The 26,092-nt window shown below is 36.2% G+C and overlaps 1 long non-coding RNA gene across 2 annotated transcripts in view; it reads right to left on the minus strand.

Moving 5' to 3' along the window:
- Positions 1-767: 767 nt before the first annotated feature.
- Positions 768-26,092, minus strand: part of LOC136839642 (uncharacterized) — a 325,176-nt gene continuing 299,851 nt past the window's right edge. The window contains exons 1-3 of one of the 2 annotated variants that reach the window (XR_010853426.1): positions 14,654-14,781; positions 5,798-5,913; positions 768-1,081 (exon numbers count right to left, since the gene is read on the minus strand). This is a non-coding gene — a long non-coding RNA (uncharacterized lncRNA). Of the gene's footprint in view, positions 1,082-5,797; positions 5,914-14,653; positions 14,782-26,092 lie in introns of those variants that run through there. The other variant, XR_010853427.1, reaches the window with a different exon arrangement.

A 26,092-nucleotide genomic window follows, 5' to 3' on the forward strand; every position in this document is an offset into this window, starting at 1 on the left:
TAATGCTTGTATGGCCTTTACATTAATTGTATAGATTTAAAGTTTTGGGTAAATGGATGCTGTTTGGCTACCCTAAATGCAAGATATCAGTCACGTCTGCTGCACAGTCATTTCACTGAGGCTTATGACGCCATGAAATTGCGAATTTTAAACCGGTGTTGGAAGATTCTTTGGTGATGGTTTTCGATGAGCAAATGCCAGACCCATTTTCTTTTTCAAGACGCGGGAGAACGTCTGAAAAACTAAAACGTCCGGTTAAGTTGGCTAACGTACAATACCGGACCATGCGAGAAAATGTCAAAATTTATCTCTTGGCACTAGTTTGTCATGTTAAGAGCTATAGCAAGTTCATACTAAGCACTAACATGTATTACGGTAGTCCTTGAAACAGCCATTGGGCTTATCGAATATCTAAGAAACATTGCAACTTCTACAACTGAAATACATCAACCGAAAATTACACGTTTTTTCAACAGGGGTGATGCAGAGCCATGAGATGTATTTTGTTTTTCCATCTCTGAATTAACAGATACCCTGACTAAACTCTTAAATCACACCTTGAACAACCTGAACTCTAATCTGATGGATGACAAATACCCGCCTGGTTGCCCCTGTCGGGAACGGCTCTTCCTACCTCCTCGGCCATTGCAATGCTGGTTCAGAGGTAAAAAAATTTTAATTTTAATTAAACTATATATTCATTTCTTATGGTAACCTTCCCTTGCTCCGAAAACTTATTTTATTTATTTTAAATAAAAGAGCGTCCGTAGATAAGGCTTAACTTTTTATTATCGAATCTTTAATTTACACATTTCTAAAACTGGCAATCACATCATCTAGTACACTGCGAACTATCTTCGCAACATCATAATTATTGTCACAATAGACAAAAGCCGTTAAACGCCAGTCCACGGCTCAAAATCCAATTCGTAGTTCACAAGATCAACCCAAAACCGTAGTCGTCTTCCGTCTCTGCCCACGCTGGCGAAGGAAACAAGACCAGTGTGCTCTTGTTATCAGTCGTAGACCAGGAAGACTCGTTAACTAACGATGTAGTGCTGCCACTTTCCTCACGTACTACCTACAAGAAAAAAAATTTTTGTTAGAAAGCTATTACTGGTGATCATAGAACAAAAAAAAAAATTACTTGTATGAGCATAACGTCAAAGTTTGTAAACAAGTCTTTCATTAGAATAAGAAAACATACAAATAAGAATTCCATTTCGTGGATTTAGTATTAATGTTCTTAGGAGGCATTAACTTTCAACGATCTGGGAATGCACTAGACGATGACTGAAGTAATATCGTGTCAACATTAACCAGTGGATAAGGCTTTTGTTGCGGTGACAATATAAAAAAAAAAAAAATAACCAAATTTAATGTGTCTGGCATCTGAACATGTCAGGTAAGAGTTAAACTATCCCTTCCCTGAGTATGAAACTAATATATGCCATAGGAAAAAATCTGAAGAAACTTTAACACTAAGGTAAAAAAAAGTCGGGGACAAATAAATCAAGAAGCTGTAACCAGCTGTAAAATAATCTCAAATACACTATGAACAAAAGTTACAGCTTTTTACATTACAAATACTAGCAAAATATTTTTCTGAGATACCAAATCCTCTCAGTCACTGTTTCCTGGCAGTTTTATAGATGTCATATAAAAAATTTTCACAAAATTCAATTATATACAAATAACTGTCTAGACACTACCTGACACTTGAAAAACGAATTGACTTTTTCTTCTATGACGCCTAGAAATTTTAAAGTTTAAAGGAACTGTGTACCTTTCCAATCACCAACAATAAATAATGCTTAACTAGTATTAAATAAACTTGTTTACTGACGAGTTTGTTACATTACCTTTCAGTTATTTAAATCACTGGTTAGGCTCAAGAATTATATTGACTTACATTCAATGATCCATCATTTAATAGTCACAATTACCCTCAAGAAAGCAAGGGTTACTATGCATTCATTAAAGAAACATTAAACAAGAAATAATCTACACTTATAATTCACTGACCACTGCCGTACCATGTATTAAATGCACATGCATCAGCAAAATACTAGTGACATCCATTACTTCTAAAGACTTTTACTTGTCAAAAGCTTTTGTGATTTTTTTTCAGTATGAGTGTTCTTTTTGGCTTATCTTTTATTAAAAATATCTTAAGTGTAAGCGGTGATAACCAATAAGCTTTCAAAGTGGTTCGGGTTGATTCAGTGCCTAATAATTACAGTAGTGAAGGCTTCTGAGTGAGAGTTGCTGACCTTTAAGCCTTTGTAACTTCAGATGAATAGATGAATATGTTGGTAATTTCATGGACAAAATGCCTGAGTTAGTTACTGTTGCAGAACACTTTTCAATTACAAAAGATCCACAAAGTTCCCACAACACAAATATGAAGCACAATATTAATAGAAGTGAGGCATTATTACTCCTTCATCATAATGATCAGTCTAGCATTTTCCCAAACCATAGTATCACAAACTGATGATGACAAGAGATCTAAATGGAACAAAACTGAGCCCAATATCTTAAATTACTTTACCTTCAAAACTCTCTCCATCTCGTAAACATGGAGGACAGAGACAAAGGAAGTCTATAACAATGATCAAATGAGGAGCAATAAGTAGAGTTAGATGAGTAAAACCAAAACTTTGTTCCCAGACACCAGATTATCTTCCCGGGAAACAGATCTAGCAAGGAAGGCTTCAGATACAAACTTTCCATAGAATCCCTATTCACCATTGCCAAACTGCTTCCAAACTAAAGCAGGGTACAAAGAACTATGTAATGAGCCCAGAAGGATGGGCTAAAAAAGTAAAAGGCCTCTGCAATTACAAATCAATAACTTTCTAATATAGTATGATTAATGAACAAAATTAAGAGAATTTACTTGTAAAAACAAATACACATGTCAAAGATGAATTAACAAGTAGAAAAAAGCTGACAATCACTCCACATATAATGGTTAAGATTGATCAATGAATTACAAAACCCTACTATGGAAAGACGCCAGCAAATGATTCAGTAAATAATTAAGAAGGCACCTTCAGAATTCTAAGTCTGTTCTAGAAAAAAGCAATTACAAAACTTTCCTTGCAGACAGAAAGGCAATGACCAATGTATTATTCTGTCTGCATGCTGCAGTGAACCGTATAAATGGTCACTCTTAAGTTCTTACGATTAGAAACTCTGTATAGGCTTCTCATATACGCAGCCATAAAAGAGAAAAACAAAAAAAGCACAGCAAGATGATGACAAACATGTCTATTAGAGTGTTGAGGGTTTACAATCCTGAAAAGACTTGACACCCCATGGCCTGACCATATCAAAATTGCCATTTTCATGCAAGTCTTTCCCAAACAAGTTTCATTTATCTTACTGTTACAAGAAATACCAGGAACACTTCCTAAAAGGTCCCACAGAATCGCTGCTGAACACTAACCCATCTGTAAGATGTCTTTACCAACTTCGACTGTGATGGTACTTTGAAACATAACCCTGGAGATACCGGGAAATGAAGAATCTATATTTCTTATAAAAGCAAATTAATACTGAAATACAAATATTTAGGAGCATGACACACCGATCATACAAGGGAAGGCTTAATGGGGAAATTTTTCAGAAATACTTTCACCATAAAGGGCCAAACAGTTCAGCACTGAATGAGAAAAAAAAACTTGAATCCAAATATAATCAAAAGGCATTTGCAAAGAACATCAAACAGTACAACTCTATTAGTGGTGAGTTGGATGATGCAAATTCAGGTAATGGTAAATATCCTTCCATCCAGTCTACAAACTAGTGTTGACTGCCAGTGTCTATGTCTCACTGGGTATAACAGGCCAAAAATGCAGTAAAAAGGGTAATTCATAGTCACCTTAAAAGTGAAAAAAAATCTACCAGAAAAAAAGAATTAAATGAAAAAATATACAGTACTTATCACTCACAGGAGAAGTATGAACAGCCTACATTCCATAAAACCTCATGCAACTTGAAAGCCAAGTCAAGAATGGCCTAATGAAACAGCAAATAGTAGATTCTAAAGAAAAATACCAAGTGCCCTAAAATAATTAAACTACAACTGATTAACAAACAAATAGCTGGGCAGTTCATACCTTCTTAAAAAGTCTCACAGATGCTAATGCTTAAGTAGGCTTCCATAGCTTCCAAGTACTGTATGGCCAAATGGCACATCAAATTAATGCCCTTCATCACAACATGTATTGCCTAAGTTTATGAAGGAAGAAATGTCTACAGGAACATGAAACGCTACAAACTGGGTCAAATACCACAAGACAAAAATCGTACCGTAACTAAACCAAGCTGCTATTGATTACTCCTTAAGGAACCAGGATACATAACCCTGAAGTTAGTGTTATTTTGCTCATTTTCTTTCAAGTCCAAAAATTTTACAATAATGACAAAAGCATTTTAGCAGTTTTCAACTGTGGTAAAACATTCTTTTAAGTTAGTAATCTTTAATTTTCAATTATTTTGATCTTTACAACTTCATCTCTTGTTTACCTAGTGGTCAGAGACACTAATGTTATTCCTAATTCAAACATTTACTTAGACACTTTTATGCACATCAGTCTTATTTCACACTTCCAAATCCTAAATTGTAAACATTTGAGGAGTCTATTATCATGACTATTATTCTAGAAAATATCAGAATTACTTAACCTTTACTAATGTAGGTAAAGGGCTTTAAGACATTTATATTCTAGCATTTGTTAGTAATTAAAATAGCTTTTAAAACAGGTAGTACAGGCTATGAACATTACCAAGTTAGCTCAATGAATTTAACATCCAGTACACAGAATAAGTTACATCATTTTTACATATACAGTAATCCCTTGAATATCCCAGGAGTCACAAGAGGCAGAGGAAGCATTAGATGCCGGTCTCAATGGCTCAGTCGAGTTAGTGGAGGAGGAGGCAGAGGTGGAAAAGTAGGTAGAGGATTACTAGCACACTTCAAGCTTTTAAAACATCCAGCCATCATATGCATGAAGAGCAGTGCACACATGCAAGTGACAGAGTAAAAAGTATTGTTATAGTGTTATTAGAATTATAATGTTTTGATAAAATTATGTAGATTATATTGTGTTCTATAAGAGAAAAAAGGGGTTTACTTTTTGTGAACAATGTGATGTATTTTACAGTGGTTGGTGCAAATGAAAAATGTGTAGCCTTCCAAACTACATGTTGCGTACGAGAGAAAAAAATGGGTTACTTAATTTTAAAGTGTTATTAGAATTGTTATTTTTATAAAATTGTATAAATTACCATATTTTGCTGTATAAAGACAAAAAAGGGGTTAACTTTCTTTGTGAACAGTATGATGTATTTTACTGTGGTTGGTGCAAATAAAAATCCTACTGAACTACATGTCGCAGATGAGAAAAGGATGGGGGTTACTATTTTTTTATATGTATTTATGGAGTTTACTTGGATAAAACTAAATGAGAATACAGTAGATAATTCCTTTATGCATAAAGTTTTCAGTTTAAAGTGTGATGGTTGTTATTTATAAGCATATTTAGTGTAAAGCTATGCAGTACTGACAAGGTTAGGTGAGGAAAGGTACAGAGTCACTCTTGAACCTCTCGAACACACGTAGATTTTTTACTGCCATTATCCAAATTTCATCATTATTCGACAGGGTCTAGGCTCTTTTAATCCACATAACTGAGGGATTACTGTACACCTGATTCACTATTACAGCCTGTATTTGCAATTCATAATGTACATAAATCAATTTCACTATGATACAAAAACTTACATGATATAAAACAGGACCTGCCAAGTGGTTGAGCCAATGGAATCACAGCTGAATAGTAAAATACTGGAACACCTTTGTAGTCCTCACATTATCCATAGTCCATGTTTCATAAGATCCTGAAAAAACAAGCCCTGTTAATTCATAAAGTCAAAAACTTAAGAAACTGATATATTACACTTTAAAAACCCCATCAGATATCTAATCCCCATACAGAACATGACAAAAACTTGAATAATGATACCAATTTATACACACTGAAAAACTGTTCAATTAATTTAGCCTAACATAGGAACAAATGTCTATGCTCTAGACCACTGTACATTTCAACTTGCATTATCACTTTCAACACAGATATTCTCGATATTTAAAAGTCCAGTAAAAATGAGGCTGAGTTACACCAACTATTATCTTTTTATCATCTAATGCATAAATTTTTCTCTTTACCCAAAAACATGCAGTACAGTAAGAGTTGACAATTTACATGGTTAATTATTTATCTAAAATGTAAACTATGTTATTTTCTTATATAAAAATTTGACTATTAAATGACTGAAACATGTTTTGAACAAGAAAACTTGCAATGAAACCTTTAAATAAATGCAGGTAGCCCCCTACTTATGGAGCAGTGCTCATCTGTAGTAATAACATCAGAAACTGATACTCAGAAACCTCGTTGGTCTTTCATTTGGTCCAGTTTTCAAACAAATTACATGGTTTCAATTCCTTTACAATCTGCATGCTATAACAATCAAACAAAACCTAATTCAATAACCTGAAGAATTATAAAAGCTCAAAAATTCATTTTTATGGGCAGACTCAAATACTGTAACAATTTTACTACTGCTTTCACTTACCTAGAATAGCTTAATTGTATATAGTAAGTAGTATAGGCACTAACAAAAATTTGTAAAACTACTGCCCATGATCAAGGCAATTTTTACCTGTCCATCAGGAAACACTGTTAAATTCCAAGATACTCCAAGGTAGCTAAATATGGAAACAAATGTATTTTTAAAACCACCCTACTACCACTGCCAATGTCTCTTCCATTATCAAGAACATTTTATATCCTTTGTATACATGATCTTTGAGCATGTTGGCAATTTTTTCTTTGAATCATGATATTTTCTCAAGATCAGTTCAGAGCTGAGTGGTGCAATAATCAGGCGACATCCTTATTGGTTTTTGATGGAAATAATTTTTGCATTTATAAACATCAGGAGCTATTGTTGCAAAAAGCTCACCAAGTTTAAAATGACAATTAAAATTGCATGCATGATGGCCTCTTGGCACGCAATCTTTCAACCTGATCATTTGCTATGGGTGCACATGCCTTTCACTAACCAAGCTTAAGGTAAGGATAACTTTCAACAAGTATACTCCACTTACAGGAAGTGATAACCATTATTAGTTATAAGCCTCCTATATGAGACTTTGATTAACATTCACTTTTGGGATTCCACCACTAAACACTGGAGATGGTGTTAGCCGAGTCAAGTTTTGTGGAAGAAACTCCACATCAGATTTATACTAAAGTTTGAGACATATATTCCATTTCTACATTAGTCAAGTCTAAACTCAAACAACTTGTCTCATAGGCAATGATATGGCCTAGGCTACCACATTAAAGGTTACCAGATTGGAGTCTGTGTTTTACACTCAGTAATTACAATATCACCCCAGGTCGAACGATGACAATTTTCTCATTTTTTCCTTATAGTGTAAGTCAAGTGGCTAATAAGTTATGTTTACCAATAAAAGTATGAAGACTTCAATCATATTTCCATTACTGTACACTGTGTTTGGAAGGTGGCCTGTACCTCCCTGTAAAAATGTGTTTGGCATGTGTTAAAGCATTGCCAGAAAGGTTTTTCTGTTAATTGTTGGTAACTTTTTACCCAACAAAACCTCCTTCAGTTTTCAAGGCAAAGCTCATGGATACTGTATTTGCACATTATGCCAAGTTTTCAATCTTTACCCGTTTTATTACAGCCTCAGTTTTGTAATGTTTAGTGTAAAAGAAGAATTTCCAACAGTTCCAATTACTCCTTTAGGCAAAAGCAAAAAAACCTTAGATACAAGATCCTGAATAATTTTATCATGCTTTAACTGGGAGAAGTCTTTTAGAAGACATTTTGGGAGGAAACTAAGGTATGTTTTATCCCATACATTTGCTGCTGTCATTGGAATCCCTTTATTAAAACAAACATCAGCTTTACTATTCACAAAAATCTCTATCAATCCAAAAGCCTTTGTGATGTGATAAGTGAGGGGCAGCCCAAACCTGATATTAAGGATACACAAACTTCAATAGTAAATTGTGGGGAAGAGGTATAATTTTCAGCACTCTCCATCAGGTTAGGATTGGGTCCCATAGAGAGGAATGGGGACAATGCCTCTCAATCAGACTGAACCCTACATTACACACAAGGTGCATCCCTGCACTTTACTCTAAAATTTATGGAACTCTAGAACAGGCCAAGTCAGGTAACCCCAGCATTCTAGGTTACTATTTACTGTTTTCTTTTTCTCGGGTCACACTTCACCATAGGTACTTTGACTCACTTATCATATACACCATAATGAGCACACTAGGGGTTTTTATGGCATAGTCCATACGGTCAAATCCACACTGTCTTAATACTGAAGAGAATCAAATGTTTAATTTTTTCTTGAGAGACTTAATATTTTCAGTCCTGATTTAAATGTGGGAACTCATTGTACAGTCTTGGAACTGCAAATTTAAAGGTTCTAAAACCGGCCTCCTTGCTTTACAGTATTTCATTTGTAATTGAGGTATTTTGCTTTAATACAAGTCCTCAATATCTGAGTTTTTTGTTTATCAAATTTACCTCTGGCGAAATATTTACCAATTTTATTTCAACATTCACTCCGATGGGGCTGATACTAAACAGGGTTCAAGCGAGTGGGCTTTGCAATAGAGTAAAAATTTACAATACCTAATTGTTACCAATTACAAAAATCACATATTTACAAGTGCTCACCCTGTGATTTGTGTTTGATAGTTCTTGCTTGTATAATTCAATTATTTCTGGTCTTTCTCCCTCCCCAACTGAAAACCCTGGTTTCCCCACAAAAGTTAACCTATCCATACATGTTTGATACACAGTAAAATGCAGGAAAAAAATGGTTTACACTAATATTGGTGAAAATTAATAAAAAAGTTATGCTCTAAGAAATCTACATAGTTCAAGTCATTGGCAATACATTATTGTATCACATAAAGGTACTTACCCATTTATAATAGTGCAGCAAATGGTCACTGCAATAAGCAATAGTAAGGCTACAAACTGCTAACCTAGTTAGTGAGGAATACAGGCACAACATTCTTACTTTAGGATACCTTATGGTAGCAATGAGTTACAACGTTTAACCTGCAAAATAATATCAGCATAAGGAATGCTAAAGATGTTCAAAGGCCACTGATATCCCCAGTAAGTAAGATGAAGCACCATTCTTATACCTTCTCACCATACGTATTATTCCACTTTAAACCATTACTCAATGTTGGAGTTTTTAGGTTGTGACTGTAAGTCTCCTCAGCATGCTTCCTACAAAACTCATGTTCAAATCTATCATGAGTTTACATTTACAGAGATATTTACTGACAAATGTTGTTACCATTTTATTTTTTTCTACGTTCTTTACATTAATACTTGCACGAGTGGAACTCCAGATTTCATTCATCCAAGTGCATTGTGGCTAAGGATGGCTTTGCATATCTGGAATGTCTTGTTATTTTCCCCATGAAGTGTGGGTGTGTTGAAAGTGCTGAAACCGGACTGTCTTGTTTTAAGTGTCACCAATTACATGGGGTTTTGAAATTCATGTGTTGCTTTAAAATACTGGTTTCAGTAATCATATCCTTTACCATTTTTTTTTTTTATATATTTCTGGTAATTATTTTGGAAACAAATGAGTAATTCAAAGATACTAGGACCTTCTACATTCCACATTTTATGAGGGACCAGAGCAGAACTGTGAGTGGTTACATGAAGGAATACAATATAGTAAAATGGGACTATCAAGAGGTATTTAACTTTACAATACAGTCTACTTCTGCGGGTCCTGATTGTGATTAAAGTAAAGTCTAATTTGGCACTTTTTTTTTACCATAAACCCTAATTATATTCTGCAATGGAATGTATCATCTTATGTTGTAGTGTGTTTTAAACATGTCTGACAGTCATTTCAGTTGCAAATTTGTAGGAGGGCCCCCTTTATACCTCACAAATTAGGAGACAATGGAAAATGGGGTTTTTGGCAAGAGGGAAAATACAATAATAGCGAAATACAAGGATGTATTCTAACATTCCCCATGACACTTCACTTCTACAAGATCTGCCTGAGATTAAGGTAAGGTTTATTGAGTTTTTAAAGTGACATTATGCACAAGATAGGTAAGGACCTGATAACCTATACATATAATGTTAGTGTGCATCAGACGAGGACCTGGCACCCTAAGTCTGGTTGGTTGGATCAAATTATGTTGCAAAACCCAATTTTAATTTATAGTGCCTTACGTTAAGTGAGGACCCCATGGGAAGCGAAGCCCCCTTTCTGGTTAGGTAAGACCTCTGTGCCCTAGGTTAAGTATGGATTTGGTGCCCTAGGGGGTAAAAGTTCGTTTCCGGTCCGAACTCCAATATCACATGAGGGCTAGTACTAAACAGTGATTCATCTACACTGTTTCGCCGTGTTTAGTACTAGTTCCTGGGAGGTCAAATGTATTTTGCCGTGTTTAGTACTGGCCCTGGAGGATCAAATGTCCCTTCAAATGTTCAAATGTATTTCGCCGTGTTTAGTACTAGCCCCTGGAGGATCAAATGTCCCTTCAAATGTTCAAATGTATTTTGCCATGTTTAGTACTAGCCCCTAGAGGATCTAATGTCCCTTCATATGTTCAAATGTATTTTGTTGTGTTTAGTACTAGCCCCTGGAGGATCAAATGTCCCTTCAAATGTTCAAATGTATTTCACTGTGTTTAATACTAGCCCCTGGAGGACCAAATGTCCCCTCAAATGTTCAAATGTATTTCGCCGTGTTTAGTACTAGCCCTGGAGGATCAAATGTCCCTTCAAATGTTCCTAAGTGCATTTTGTAAAATTTAAACAAAAAAAATCCTCAAGGATTTACATGTACTTTATTTTTTATTGTGATAAATATTAGTTTGCCAGAATTATGCATAAAGAATATTTCTTTAATTTTTTTTATGATTCGAAAGATATAATAGAAAATCGAGTGTCGATGTTCGGACCGGAAATGAACATTATCCCCCTAGGTCAGATTAGGTTAGGTTGGAATCTTGGGGGGGGGGGGGGGTAAAGCCCATGCTAGGTGAGGCCTTGGCAGCCTAAGTTAGGTTAGGTGGAAGGTCCAGGGAAGTGAAGTTCCTGCTAGGTAAAGATCCAGCCCCTAGGTTAGGTTAGGTTAGGGGGGTTCCAAGGTTAGGGGATCCAGGGTGGACAAAGCCCACTTGGCTAGGTAAGTACTCAGCCTCCCACCTGAGGTTAGGTTAAATCCATCCTAGTCGTTCACTAGTTGTGTTTTTCCTCAACTAAAAACATCCCCAAACTGTAGGATATAAGGTGGGACTCCAATTATCTCTACAACTACTCATTTGCTAACAAAATGAATCTCAAAAATGTTTAAAGCACACATGGAAAAATAAGGTAAATTTAGTTTCGGTCAAATTCACATTTCCGATATAAAATTACATTTTCCCTAGCTTAAATAGTGTACTTTCAACGAATCTGACCTTTATTTCTTCCGCAAATGATTAGATTTTGAGATACATGGCCGCCATGGGTACCGCTCTCAGTTTCGGGTGGTGCAACGCGCGCCGCTGGCTTATGCACATTTTAAATGATTGTTGCAAGCTCGTATGTTCTGGCAAGCGGTAATATTGAGCCATGCCGCTTGCCACAGGGGTTACAGGAACGAAATTTTACCCCAAACGTCTAGTTACAGTTTCGGTGAAATTCACAGCTGATACTGCAATGTTACCCTTTTCGTTAACCACTTCACTTACCTTAAATAGATGGTAGTACTAAATGTTCACGAAGAAAGGTAGGCTATTCACAACCTGTGGAGTTCCATTGTAATGTCCATGGAAACGACCAATAGCCTCAAAGTAAGACAGAGAACACCCACTGCAGACGCACAACGGAATCCATGGCAGTCAACTGAAGCGCACTTTTGTAGAAAGCCGGCTTATTCCAAAATCGCAGTTAATTGATATTCTTGAAACAAAGCAACCAATCAGGTTTCAGCATTTGTACCGTACTTATAATTCATAACGAAAAACAAAAGACGATTAGGCATTTTTACCCACAATACATTGACAAAAACAAAAACGCATCAGCAGAAAAACTGACATGGCAGCATAAACGCATCCTTGCGATAACAACAAGGCACAATATTCATCGGCAAATATCTCCGTAACTCTTCATTTGCGGAAGATGCGAGTAAGTATTTCGTATGAATCATGACAAAAATATATGATAGCAAGTAAAAAAATATTAGGTATCCGAATTTGACCGAAACTGTAATAATACCAAAAATAATATTTGTAAGTCAGGAATGTAACATGTAATTTTACCCCACCAAGTCCCAGCAGCATTCAGGCACTTGGGCATGCCACACTGCTTCCTAAAGTTGACCTCGACCTAAATCAACCACCAACCCATCCTTAGATATGCCATTACCACATATTTTGGGTAAGGTTTGGGGAGACTCCACAGGCAGCATAGCCGAGGCGTTATTCCTGCATATGGATATTTTTTTCCATAGCTACTATAAAGGCAATTACACCACAATGCTGTAAATGATAAATCAACGAACTTAGCATGCTCACCCTCTAAAGCACTGTATTTTACACAAGCAACCAATACACAAGGGATGAGCCTAACAGGCAAGTCTTTCACTGATCTTGCTGACATGGCTAACATTTTTCTTATTTGAACAAATATTCCAACAAAATTAGCCAGCCCTAGTTCTACATTTCAAAAAATTATCGACAGAACATCAGGCACTGAACCCCTTACCTTATACCTGAAACCACATAACTATTAAAAGACACAAGCTGCGAGAAACCAAGGATCCTTAACATTACCATATAGCCTACTTCTGCAGGTCCTGATTCTAATTAAGGTAAAGTCTAGTTTGGTACTTTTTTTTTACCATGAACCCTAATTATATTCTGCAATTGAAAGTACCGTCTTCCTGTGTTGTAGTGTGTTTTAAACATGTCTGGCAGTCATTTCAGTTGCGAACTTGTAGGGGGACCCTTTTATATCCTACAACTTGAGGAAACAATGGAAAACGGGGAATTTGGTAAGAGGGAAAATACAATAACAGCGAAATACAAGGATGTATTCTAACGTCCCCATGACACTTCACTTCTACAACATCTGCCGAGATTAAGGTAAGGTGTATTGAGTTTTTGACGTGACATTCTGCAAAAGATAGGTACGGACCTGATAACCTACATATATAAGGATCAGGTGAGGACCTGGCACCCTAAGTCTGGTTGGTTGGATCAAATTATGTTGCAAAACCCAATTTTAATTTACAGTGGCTTAGGTTAAGTGAGGAGTCCATGGGAGGTGAAGCCCCTTTTACAGTTAGGCAAGACCTCTGTGCCCTAGGTTAAGTGTAGATTTGGTGGCATGGGTTCGATTAGGTTAGGTTGGAGTCGGGGGGGGGGGTGTTAAAACCCCATGCTAAGTGAGGCCTTGGCAGCCTAAGTTAGGTTATGTGGAAGGTCCGGGAAGTGAGGTTCCTGCTAGGTAAGGATCCAGCCCCTAGGTTAGGTTAGATTTGAAGTTGAGTATACCTTAGTTTAACCAGACCACTGAACTGATTAACAGCTCTCCTCGAGAGGGGTGGCCCGAAGGATTAGATTTATTTTACGTGGCTAAGAACCAACTGGTTACCTAGCAATGGAACCTACAGCTTATTGTGGAATCCAAACCACATTATAACGAGAAATTAATTTCTATCACCAGAACTAAATTCCTCTAATTCTTCATTGGCCAGTCAGAGAATCGAACACAGGACCAACAGAGTGCTAGCTGAGAACGGTACCCACCCCACCAATGAGGAGCTCTGGGGGTCCAAGGTTAAGGGGTCCAGGGTGGGCAAAGCCCACTTGGATAGATTGGTACCCCGCCTCTCATGATAGGTTAGGTTAAATACATCGCAGTTGTTCACTAGTGCATTTTCCCCACCTAAAAACACTGCTTTCCTGCTGTAGTCGCCCCAAACTGTAGGATATAAGGTAGGACTCCAATTACCTCTACAACTACTAATTTACTAACAAAATGAATCTTACAGTAGAAAGGCTTAAAGCACACATGAAAAAAATTGCAAGTCACGAATGTAACTATGTAATTTTACCCCACCACGTCCCAGCAGCGTTCAGGTACTTGGGCATGCCACACTGCTTCCTAAAGTTGACCTCAACCTAAATCAACCACCAACCCGTCCTTAGATATGCCATTATGGTTCCACATATTTTGAGTAGGATTAGGGGAGACCCCAAAGGCAGCGTAGCTGAGGCGATATTTCTGCATATGGTAAATTATTTTCATTGTTGCTTTAAAGGCAATTACACCACAATGTTGTAAATGATAAATCAACCTCTAAAGCACTGTATTTTACACAAGCAACCAATTGACAAGGGATGAACCTAACCGGCAAGTCTTTCACTGGCCTTATTGGCATGGCTGACATTTTTCTTATTTGAACAAATATTCCAACAAAGTTAGCCAGTCACTGGTTCCACATTTCAAAAAAAATTATCGACAGAACATCAGGCATTGAAACACTTACCTTATACCTGAAACAGATAAGTGATAAAAGCGGCAAGCTTCGAGAGACCACGGATCCAGGCAAGAAAACCAACCAACCGGACCGGTAACCACTGAAATCCTCCAAACCTGCTGTGAAAATCCGCCATTTTCACCCAAAATCCGCTATATTTTGTATGTGTTGATTTTTAAAAAATGTCATCACCGTGGTATTTTTTTTCCTTTTCAATAAGAGATAAAGGCGACGTGGTGTAATTGCTTCCCCAACAGAATAAGCTGAATTGTGTACTGTCATAGTTCCAGTTTTCTTTGTCGCACTTTTGTTTTTTTATTATTATTAAAAGAACAGTACTAACCAATTCCAAGCTAAATCTGTTTCTTAGTTCAGGTTTTTCCATATTGAGCTGACTGAACGGTCTCTCCATCATGAACATTTGAATAACATAACGAAAGTATACTAATTACAAGGTCATATCGTTCTTAAAATGATTATTGCCGAAATTACCGCGGTAATTTCCTATTAAAAAATATTGCAACAAATATAGTAATACATTAACTTACTAGTTCATTCGTACTTTAAGGAGGGCTTACCAAACCCTTGGAAATATTTAGACTTTCAGACAAAATCCTCTAAAAAAAAATCCGCTAAAATATTTCAAACGGCCATATTTACCGCTGTCAACAATTTTTAAATCCGCCAGCAAGGTATTCGAATCCGCTTGAATTAGCCGGTTTTCCGCCACGTTGGCAGCACTGGTGAGCGATACCTACTCTGCAGGGAGCCGCACGGGGAATTTCCCTAAAATCTGCCGAAAGTCCCCAAATGAAAACAAAACTCCCTAGACATCTCTAAAACTAAACCGGTAATATAGTTTTATATACATTACCGTACAAACACCTTTTTTGCATATCCAGTGAAAGTTGATATTCCTAAATATTTACTAAATGTTTGATGAAATTAATTCAAATCCCATACACTAGACCTTTTCCTGTTTAGCGACACTTTCCCTAAGAGCCATCGATAGATCCCTATTTGGCATCAAGCTCCCCAGAGTAAGACAGCTGGCCCTAGCCGTCATAAGCTAACAGCCTACGGCAAGTCAAGCTAAAGAAAAATTATAATGCAATTACCAAAATACAGAGCATGGTGTCGTAATCAGACTACCTTAATTTCAGCAGTCTAGCTTCACACAACTTCATCAAATTTTTAATAAGAATATATTTGGAATAAAATATACAATAAAGTACTAATTTACAAGAGCGAGCAAATTTTGAAGAAATATGGCTTCCGTGAAATTTTGTACAAAACAAGAAAATGAAGAGCAACGTTCTAATTACTATTGTTTTACTAATCTTCCTTGAAGCAGATTTTTTCCAGATAATCTGCCAGGAACCACTACTGTATAATGGATGTGAGCAGCAATTGCTTGCTAATTTCTCAATAATTAGTCTTGATTAAATTACACACCACAGAGCTTTGTCTTCACTGAACTTTGCTTGCTTTTCGCATATAACTGCACAAGCTCATTTTTAGTAGATTCATTTGATAGCCTGCTAAAAAGCACTGTACCAAACGCAACGTAGAACGGCAAGCGTCTTGTCCTTGCAAAGGGATTTCCTTGTAGAGAAAACGAAGTTGACACTTTCATGGGTAACTACCTCATATATTTTTACTTACCCTCATATGTTTTTACGTCTCGCTACACAACTTGCCAAATTTTACTAAAAGCAGCTCTGTGTTTGCTGGAATGCAAAGTGGAAAATAATAAGTTCTCTTATATGTATCGTCCAGCCACTTAGTGTATAATTTAGAAAATGACACTTCTATTTCACTTTCACCTTTGCAGTAGCAGCAGAAATGGAACAGAATCATACAGAATGGAGCCAGTGACCGGATAAAAAAATATATACATATAATATATATATATATATATATATATATATATATATATATATATATATATATATAGAGCCACAAATATAGTTTAATATCGATTTACTATACTCTGGGAATAACTCAAATGACATTTGCTCCAGCAAGGATGGTCAAAGTCGTAAATGCAATGTGTCAATATATATATATATATATATATATATATATATATATATATATATATATATATATATATATATATATATATATATATATATATATATAGTATATATAAAGGCTTTTAATGTGTCTTTATTAGACTTCTTGTCCGAAAACACTCTAGTTTCTCTTGATGAGGTTTTTTTTCTTAGATACTACACACCTAAAACAAAGTAAGAACCGTCATTTTTGGATAGAGCGATGATTTGCGAAGAATGGCAGATGTTGTGCTATTGGATTTATACAAATTATAAATGGGTATGATGCATGGCTCCAATGACAAGTTTTCTTTCTCTTTTGTCTGTCCACTATTTCTCTGGATGTTAGCATTAGTAAAACACCACTTCTTATAGGAAGCACAATTTCTACGATGAAGCCCGCGGGTAGTTATGATCTGGTATCTTGATTTCACTAAATTTACTTCAGAAATATTGGGTCATTGCCTCTTCTACAAATGAATTTAGCCTCATATTAAAAAAAATGTGTGGCCTTTCGAAGCAATGAATCGCACTTTCTGAGGCTTATATCTTTATTTTACATATTTTCAAAGATGTTCTCTACATCTGCTGGCAAGTAGCCTACGTCAATGACTTTTCTCTTGTCGGGGACCAAGAATAAACTAACATAGTGTGCGGACATTAGCAATACAGGAGTCAGTCTTATGAATACTTCTTCACTCCCTTTGACATTTGAGAAGTGAAACTGCGTTCTGTATTTAGTGTCGTATAATATTCTCCTAACGACAAAAGTTTTTTTTCTTCAGTTACGTCACATGCCTATTAAGCACGGCTTATTTTCTCATCTCTTGCTTAGGTTCACAGTTTGAGAGAAAACTGTAAATAGTCACGTCAACCGAAACAAAACCTTCAGAACTGGAATATCATAATGCTCGATAGCAAGGGAAGAGAAGCAATGCCTGTTCGAGCATCAACAGCTGAAAAGGGGGGAGGAGAGAGAGAGAGAGAGAGAGAGAGAGAGAGAGAGAGAGAGAGAGAGAGAGAGAGAGAGAGAGAGAGAGAGCTTTCAGATCAATCAGGTAACTATTCCATGACATTTATAACCCTCCAAAAATGGAACATCGCAAGCTCAATAGAAACAAGATGGCTTATTCCGGAATAAATATCGAAGAGAGAGAGAGAGAGAGAGAGAGAGAGAGAGAGAGAGAGAGAGAGAGAGAGAGAGAGAGAGAGAGAGAGAGACTTTCTGATCAAGAATGCAACCGGTCCATAGTGGCCATTCATTTTTAATCAAGGAACTGGCATTCAGAGCAAAGTCAGAAAACTGGCAGAGAGAGCAAGGAAGAAGTTAAAAAAAAAAAAAGTCAGTCATCATTTCGGGGAAATATAGACAAGTTCGAAATGTTTGAGAGTTCCAAATACCTGGGGAGTGAGAATGCAATTTTCATTTCAGGATAAACTTTGACAGGTGCCAGGGCCAGACACTCCTGAAACACTAGTCCATATTTTTGTAATGATAAAACAACTTGCTTTTTCCTGCAAAAGCAACTGAAGCTGAGAGGGGGATAACTCCAGAGTAATGATGCGCACATCTATCTATCTATCTATCTATGCATTCATAATGATTGCGAGCGCATAGTATTTCTAAATTATTTACTTTCCTATTTAATTTAGCAGTATCACCAACGTAAAAATTGTCGTCCATTACTCAGCTACGAATTTTTACTGATTGACGGACAGGTGGATTGACTCATTGACGAGAAAGTTCGTCGTTGATGGCTTTAGTGCTGACTAAAGTTGATTATAAGCATTATAAAGTAGGGTGGACAACTCTGGTTTGTAAATGACGGGTGAGACGGTGACTGATTGGTATGGTTTGTGGTCCTCGCAATGGTTCGTAAACTAGTGTATGATGTGATTGGCTGGTAAACTGGTGTATGACTTGATTCGTTGATAAACGTGTAGATTGATTGATTATGAAATTTAGGTATTTGAAGATCAAGCGCCGGAACCCATCAGGATTATTAAGCGCAGCGATGAAGATGAAATATATAAATTAATGACGTGATTGATAATGAAAAAGTGAATGATAATATACTGTACTAGTAAAATTCAGTGTTAAATATGAATGCAAAAAATTAAGAATGATATTAGATAAAAACCATAAAAAATAAATATAAATAAAATTTTTATTTAAAATCTATACTTAATATATAAAATAAATATGACACATCTTTAATAAATATACGAAATTATATCTCATTAAAAAGCTCGGATTCTCTCCGATAACTCATAAGGTTATCTATGACCTCATCATTTAAAAGGCAGGCCATTATCCAGCCAGCAAGTCCTCAAGTGAGACGAGTTTACAGCTTTTCTCTAATTTCGCAGTTAGTGGACATGCGGTCCAAGGATTCTAGGCGTCAGTAACTTTAGTAGCTGTACCGTCAAATAACTTGTAATCATTCAGTTATGGGATCTTATCAAGGACTTCAAGGAACGAACCGCTTAATCTCCAAATGAGTTTCCATCCAAGTGGAATGTGGCGTATGGACAGGGCGGGTAATAGCAGCCATATTTCCGTTCAGATACGTGACCCACATAGCCAGTGGTCTGAATCACACGTCGCATGCCTCTGCAATGACTATTATTCAACCTGAAGACTTGTTTTTCTATTCAGGAACGATCAATTATACGACTTTCTCCCTTAGAAAGGTGGCTCCAGAGTGTGTTGATCTTCGGTTCTCAGCAAGAACACAACATACAGCAAGGTACACTTAAAAGACGCAAGTCGAGTGTCTGCTGTTTGTAAATGCCTCACTTCGACGCTCGGCGGATAATAGGTATGCGAACTTCCCCTTTAGAATCATACATTCTGCAATACCTCCTTCTCTGGATCGCCCTCATCTCCTGCCTTTCCCCGTGATGGAATTATTCTCTGTATATTCAGAATGAGATCGGGGAAACAGTCTCGGATTATCTTGCAATCCTGATTTCTGGAAGATTTCAAAGCATTTCATTCCGAAGCAAAAACCAAAGTATATGCCTGTAGTTGTGGTTAAGAAGACAAGGTTCTTAACCTGTATGTGATGATGTTTTTTTAAAGGGGACCGAAAACCATTTTTTTTTAGACTGGTTACATGTAATATACCTTTGAGAGAGAGAGAGAGAGAGAGAGAGAGAGAGAGAGAGAGAGAGAGAGAGAGAGAGAGAGAGAGAGAGAGAGAGAAATTCAACATAAAGACAAGTATCTCGGAAACATATGTTGATTATATTATTATTATTATTATTATCATTATTATTATTATTATTATTATCATCAATGAATATTTTTGTTAATAGATATAACCCACGAATAAAATCTTCACACGATTATCTCTGCAATAATGTGCTGTGTTTAAAGTTTACTGCAATATTTAGTCAGTGCTGGACCCAAACTGCGATGAGAAAATGACCTCATACCTCAAACCCAGTACAAGTATATGTAAAACAAGTGAACGTTCTCTGAGTGAATGGGAATCTCCGAATTTTAAATTTCAGCTGTCATAAGACTTAGGAGAATTTTCCTAAATATATAGAAAAATTATGAGCATTATACGGCGCCACTGGTTGCTTTGATGTATACCTTCGTTTTGAATCCATGGTCACATCTCTGAAAGTGGTGGTGGAACAGATATCGTCAGTTCAACTGAAGAGGATTTCAACTGATATGTATATACATATATACATACAAATATGTATATATATACATATACAAATATCCAACGGAAGACATTAATAATAAAACACAAGAACACACGCACACACACATATATAAGTATATAAATACATATACATATATATATATATATATATATATATATATATATATATATATACATATATATATAAAACGTACAGGTCACTTATTTTACCAGATATATGTGTATTTGTAATATCCACAATGAACTCTTAACTTTTCGATTTCTTCCCCCTTGGGTATAAGATATTCCCTAGGTAAGGTGAATTCGATCTTAGGGCGTATTTCTAGCTTAATTTGTAGTTTAAACATGTTCCGTATATATACAAGTGACAAATATATATTATTTGTTCGTGTGTACGTGTTTTTGTATTGCAGTAGCAAGATGAGAAACTATCTAGATGTAATTCGGAAATATAAAAAAGAAAAGAAAATAAGAGAGAGAGAATGCGTGGAATCATTATTTCTCTGGCTACAGAGAGGAAATAGCGTCATAAAGATTGGATTTTTCCTAGATATTTGCATAATCTCCCATTAATCATTCATGATACATTTTATCCCTTCTTTTCTTATTGTAATTTTTTTTTTCAGTGACAATGCAGATTCATATAATTACTTCGCGTCCTTGGGGGAAAGCAAATACGAAATCTAATCGAGCAAAAGTTTCCTGCATACTATTTTAAATTGCCTGACGATAAAGGAATTATATGCAAATATCATTCCCTCACACACTTGGAGGAAAAAAGTTGAAAAAAGGAAAATATTTAAACAATGAGACCCTAAAGAAGAAAGATAAACAGTACCATAAATAATCATATAATGTTTTCACAGATATGATAAAGATATCTAAGTAACGAAAAACTAAGATTTCTCGTTGGAAAATATTTCCAAACGATACTGTTTCGCGAAACATGTAAATCCCAGTCGAAAACTTCGGACCTAGAATTCACAGATAGAAAATCAAATGAGTATTTGACTATAATTACCAATCATGTCAGGAGATCCCTGGACGCTTCGAGTGGAGATAACTCGCAGAATGTACTTCCATCATCCTTGCGATCTGGCAGCTCCATTACTGGTGGTGTTGACTCTGGCAAAAGGACTGAGTCTAGCTCTTCGCAGAGATGAAGTACCATCTTGAACTGCTGCTTAGTGGCTGGTTTTAGAGAGGCTGGCCTTAGGCTAGAACGAGCCCTTGCATTAGGGCAGTCTTCAAGTGTGGTAAAATGTTAAAGGTATAAGTGACAACCACTGGATTCATCAAACCAACTGCGACGAAAGTGAACTGTAGTATTGCGCGGTCTTTCTGCAGTTCTTGTAGATATTTCTTTATAAAATTGTAGGAAGAATATCTTCGATATCAATTCGTTTCTTATGGCGATGTAAGAGGTGCCCGTACCAACTGTCTACATTTGTTAACGTTAGATTTAAAGTCCATTACGAAGAGGCTGATGCTCTCGTTCTATGGACAATAATTAAAATGACATGATTAGATGCTTGTAGTCCACAATAAACACACAAACAATGGAATTAATCTATTTATTTAATTATGCAAGCTAGCGTCACAACAACCACAATTTTCGACACCGATAATGCATCAGTCACTAAACCAATCCGTTTATACAGAACAAATAAAAAACAGTGTAAAGTTTAAGTAAGCGTCGATTTCATGGTTCTGGCATCTAATGTCAGCGGGAGTGTATTACAGTGACCCACTGCATAATACACTGCGGCTGCCGGTTACTTCAACTTTCCACTTTTTTTTTTTTTTTTTTTTGTACATTGTAAACGGATGGGTTTAGTGACTGTGTTATCGGTGTCGAAAACCGTGGTTGTTGTGACGCTAGCGGACGGTTAATTGCAAATCTCCAAGAAAGACTTTTGCGTTATAACTTTGTTTCTAAAGGACGCCAGCGCCTCATAGTCACTCCACTACACTTACACACAAGAACAGCTGTTGTATCAACAGCGACAAGTACAGTGTGAACAACGTCTCCAGAAGTGGAATGACGTTTGAGTCACTAGCACGGAAAGGAAGAAATCGGCTTGGCCCAGGGTCACTATGAGAAAAAGGTACAGACAGACAGATCTTTTATCAAGTAAATCACGACAATTAGAAGTCTTACCTTGATGAATTTGCTATAAATACCGGTACTACTACTTATGTCTCTCTCTCTCTCTCTCTCTCTCTCTCTCTCTCTCTCTCTCTCTCTCTCTCTCTCTCTGTTTTGTTATATTACTAAGCAATGGCATGAGGACAAATGAGAGAGAGAGAGAGAGAGAGAGAGAGAGAGAGAGAGAGAGAGAGAGAGAGAGAGAGAGAGAAAATCAAGCTTGCTTACTTCCTTCAACCAGCATTTCCAGTGCCGTTCTCTCAGTCCGATCTTAAGACCCGTGATGTAAGTCAGGAGAAAAAGAACAAGATAAATAATATCTAGCGAATCACGTCATCAAATGATGAACAACTGAGCTGTCGAAACCAGGCTTTGCTCTGTAGATAGGGAATGGCAGAAATGGAAGAAGGGATAAGCCTTTGCGACGGCTCTGGATAAACTTTGAACTATGTCGTGACCAGATGTTCCAGAGACCTTCCCTCGTCTGTCATTTTCTTCCTCTTTAATTTTCCCTTGGAAAACGAGCTGCCGTTTTTGTTTATGAAAACTCGAGAGCTAAGCGAAGTCCAGGGAAAATATATATCGGATGTAAAAAATGCAAAATATTTAACATAATATAGGTAAATACCGTATATAAGGGAAGGGGGAACTTATTTTTGCAGTATGTTAAGATATTAACTAAAATGCAGCCATCTTTTAAGAGCATTTCATGCAGTGACAAACACTAATATCTGACGGGGACAATAACCAGGTCAGAACACCAAGGACAAAAGTAGTAAACAGTAGTAAGGATTATGTTAATAACGATAGTAATTGGAGTCTCATAGGACATATCTAAAGTTTAGTTAAATCTCTCTCTTGTCTCTCTCTCTCTCTCTCTCTCTCTCTCTCTCTCTCTCTCTCTCTCTCTCCTGATAACAAAACATTAGCTGTGTAAAAATATAACAAAGATAGACAATACAGAGGGTAATACACATAAGTACATACGTCGTGTGACAACACACATAAATATCCAACCCAAATTCCTGCCCAAGCCCCCAGCACCCGAAATCTCACATTTTGGAAAAACATTCCCCCACTAACATTGTTCATTTCTTGAGCTTAATATGGACCGGTTGCCGCTTGCCCGTTACTCACGGTCTGTTGTAAATCTCGGAAGATCGCCAAAAGCTCAATTTGACAAGGCTTCCCGAGTCTTGAGCCGGCATGAGGAGAGGCTTCGGAAGGCGTCCCCCTTTCGTTTCATACCAATGCATTTTGGAATACAAAGAACAGGAACCTCGGACCCCTAATTATCATAGTTTATGAACTCTGGAAGAAAAATGTGATCAAGTTTTGCACTCAAAATTGGCCTGAGACCTTGGAGAATCAGGTTAATGTAAAACAAATTGATGGCCAAAGAAACATTTACGAGAACCCATTAGTCCTATTAAGTGCCTGCCGAGGACATAGCACTTGCGCAAACGACTTTTTTCCCCACTTTCAAAAGTGTTTCATAAACTCACTCAGAAAGCTCGTTAGTAGTATGTCATTCGCCCGATAACTGGTTCCTCTCGCAGATGTTTACAAGAACCCTTTCAATGTACTAGACTGATTCAATCATGACATATTTTTATGCAACAGCATTTTCTTGGCCCATCTTCATATTCCCTCTTAAGGAATTTCAAGGTAAACTCCAGCAAAATCTAATTAACATTTTTTCATACACGAACAATTTTCAAAAGCGCCATACTTCTTCATTTCTCGCAGATACCCTAGAGAGAGAGAGAGAGAGAGAGAGAGAGAGAGAGAGAGAGAGAGAGAGACAGCGGCTAGGAGCAAAGGGCACAGAAATATTGACTAGTGAGGACGTGACGTCATAAATATTTTAGGAGGACAACACTATCGGAAAACCCGAGAACATTACTTTGCTGGTCGCTTGTTCGGATTCTGAATCTGACACTGAATAAAAATCGGATGGAGATAAACAAGTCTGCCGTCGGGGAATCGGCAAAAACACACTGAAATCTCTGACCAACGAAAAGAGGGACTGAAAAAGAAAGAGAAAAATAGCATGTGGTGCCGATACATATTAGACCAGATGAAGCATGGGTTAAATAACAGAAGCTCAGGGAGAGAGAGAGAGAGAGAGAGAGAGAGAGAGAGAGAGGAAACTGCGAAAATCCGGACAGAAAACGGTGTTAAAAAGATAAGGGGAAAACGGAACAAAGGTGAAGGAATAAGTGAAAAGGAACCACGAATGCTGGGGAGAAGGTAAGACAAGTGGAACTCAAGGGATATGAAAGGGTGAAGAGACTTTAAAAGAGAATGAAGAGGAAGAATGCAACTCGTTAGCAACGTCCACGCTTTAATTTGCTGATCTTTTTTTTCACTCCGAGTGGGGTTTAGTTTAGGTATTTAACGGTTTTTGTTTATTTTCACTATTGGTTAGATCCGTTTCTAATGGTTTTGCAGATCAGAAATTTTTAATCATCTGGGTTCTTTGGAATTATTTTCAAATTAAGTTTCTCTTCCAGAATTTCATTCATTTAATTTTTTTTTTAATTTTCACATTGTCTAGTTTCAAAACTTAATCATTTTTCATACTATGACGAATTAGCTAAAAGTGACGCCTAGCTCCTAACTTAATATCTAAATGTTATATACATTAAACGTTATCCGCAGGAAACGAATTGCATTGCTAATAACCAACTGCATGAAGGTATTTAAACTTTTTGCTCATTGGTTAATCCGTTTCAAAATGGTTTTGAGATCAGAAATTTTTAATCATCTGTTCTTTGGAATTAGTCACAAGTTTCTCTTCCAGAATTTATTCATCATTTAATTTTTTTATTTTCATTGAGAAAAACTCGATCATTTTTCATACTATGACGAATTAGCTAAAAGTGACGCCTAGCTCCTAATTTAATACTACGTAAAATAACAACTACGTGTTCATTAATTTCAAAATATTTATATGTATACAGCGGTTATCATGACATGAGAAAAACTCCGAGGGATGTATTTACCCTACACATAACTTACATAATATACATACACATATATATGTATACAATATATATATATATATATATATATACATAAACACATACATATATATATATATATATTTGTATATATATATATATATATATATTATATATATATATATATATAATTTATATATATATACATATATATAATTTATATATATATATATATATATATATATATATATATATATATATATATATATATATATATATATATATATAATGTTCTGCACTGATGGCTACAGTCGAAACGTAAAAATGTATAGTTCTGAATTAATCCATCGCCCCCGATGCGTGCAAATAAGTTTGCATCCTAAACACGGCCTCTGACCTTATTCGCACGAACAACCTTTATTCAAAGAGCCTTCGGGTTTTATGGATTTAGCAAGGTACCCTTTCCCAAAGTTTTGTTTTACAGTCAAAGTGTCATGCATATTGAAATCGGTACTCGACAAAAGAAATATATATATATATATATATATATATATATATATATATATATATATATATATATATATTTTTGTTCT

Source organism: Macrobrachium rosenbergii, chromosome 6, assembly GCF_040412425.1.
Source record: "Macrobrachium rosenbergii isolate ZJJX-2024 chromosome 6, ASM4041242v1, whole genome shotgun sequence".
Lineage (NCBI taxonomy): Eukaryota > Metazoa > Arthropoda > Malacostraca > Decapoda > Palaemonidae > Macrobrachium > Macrobrachium rosenbergii.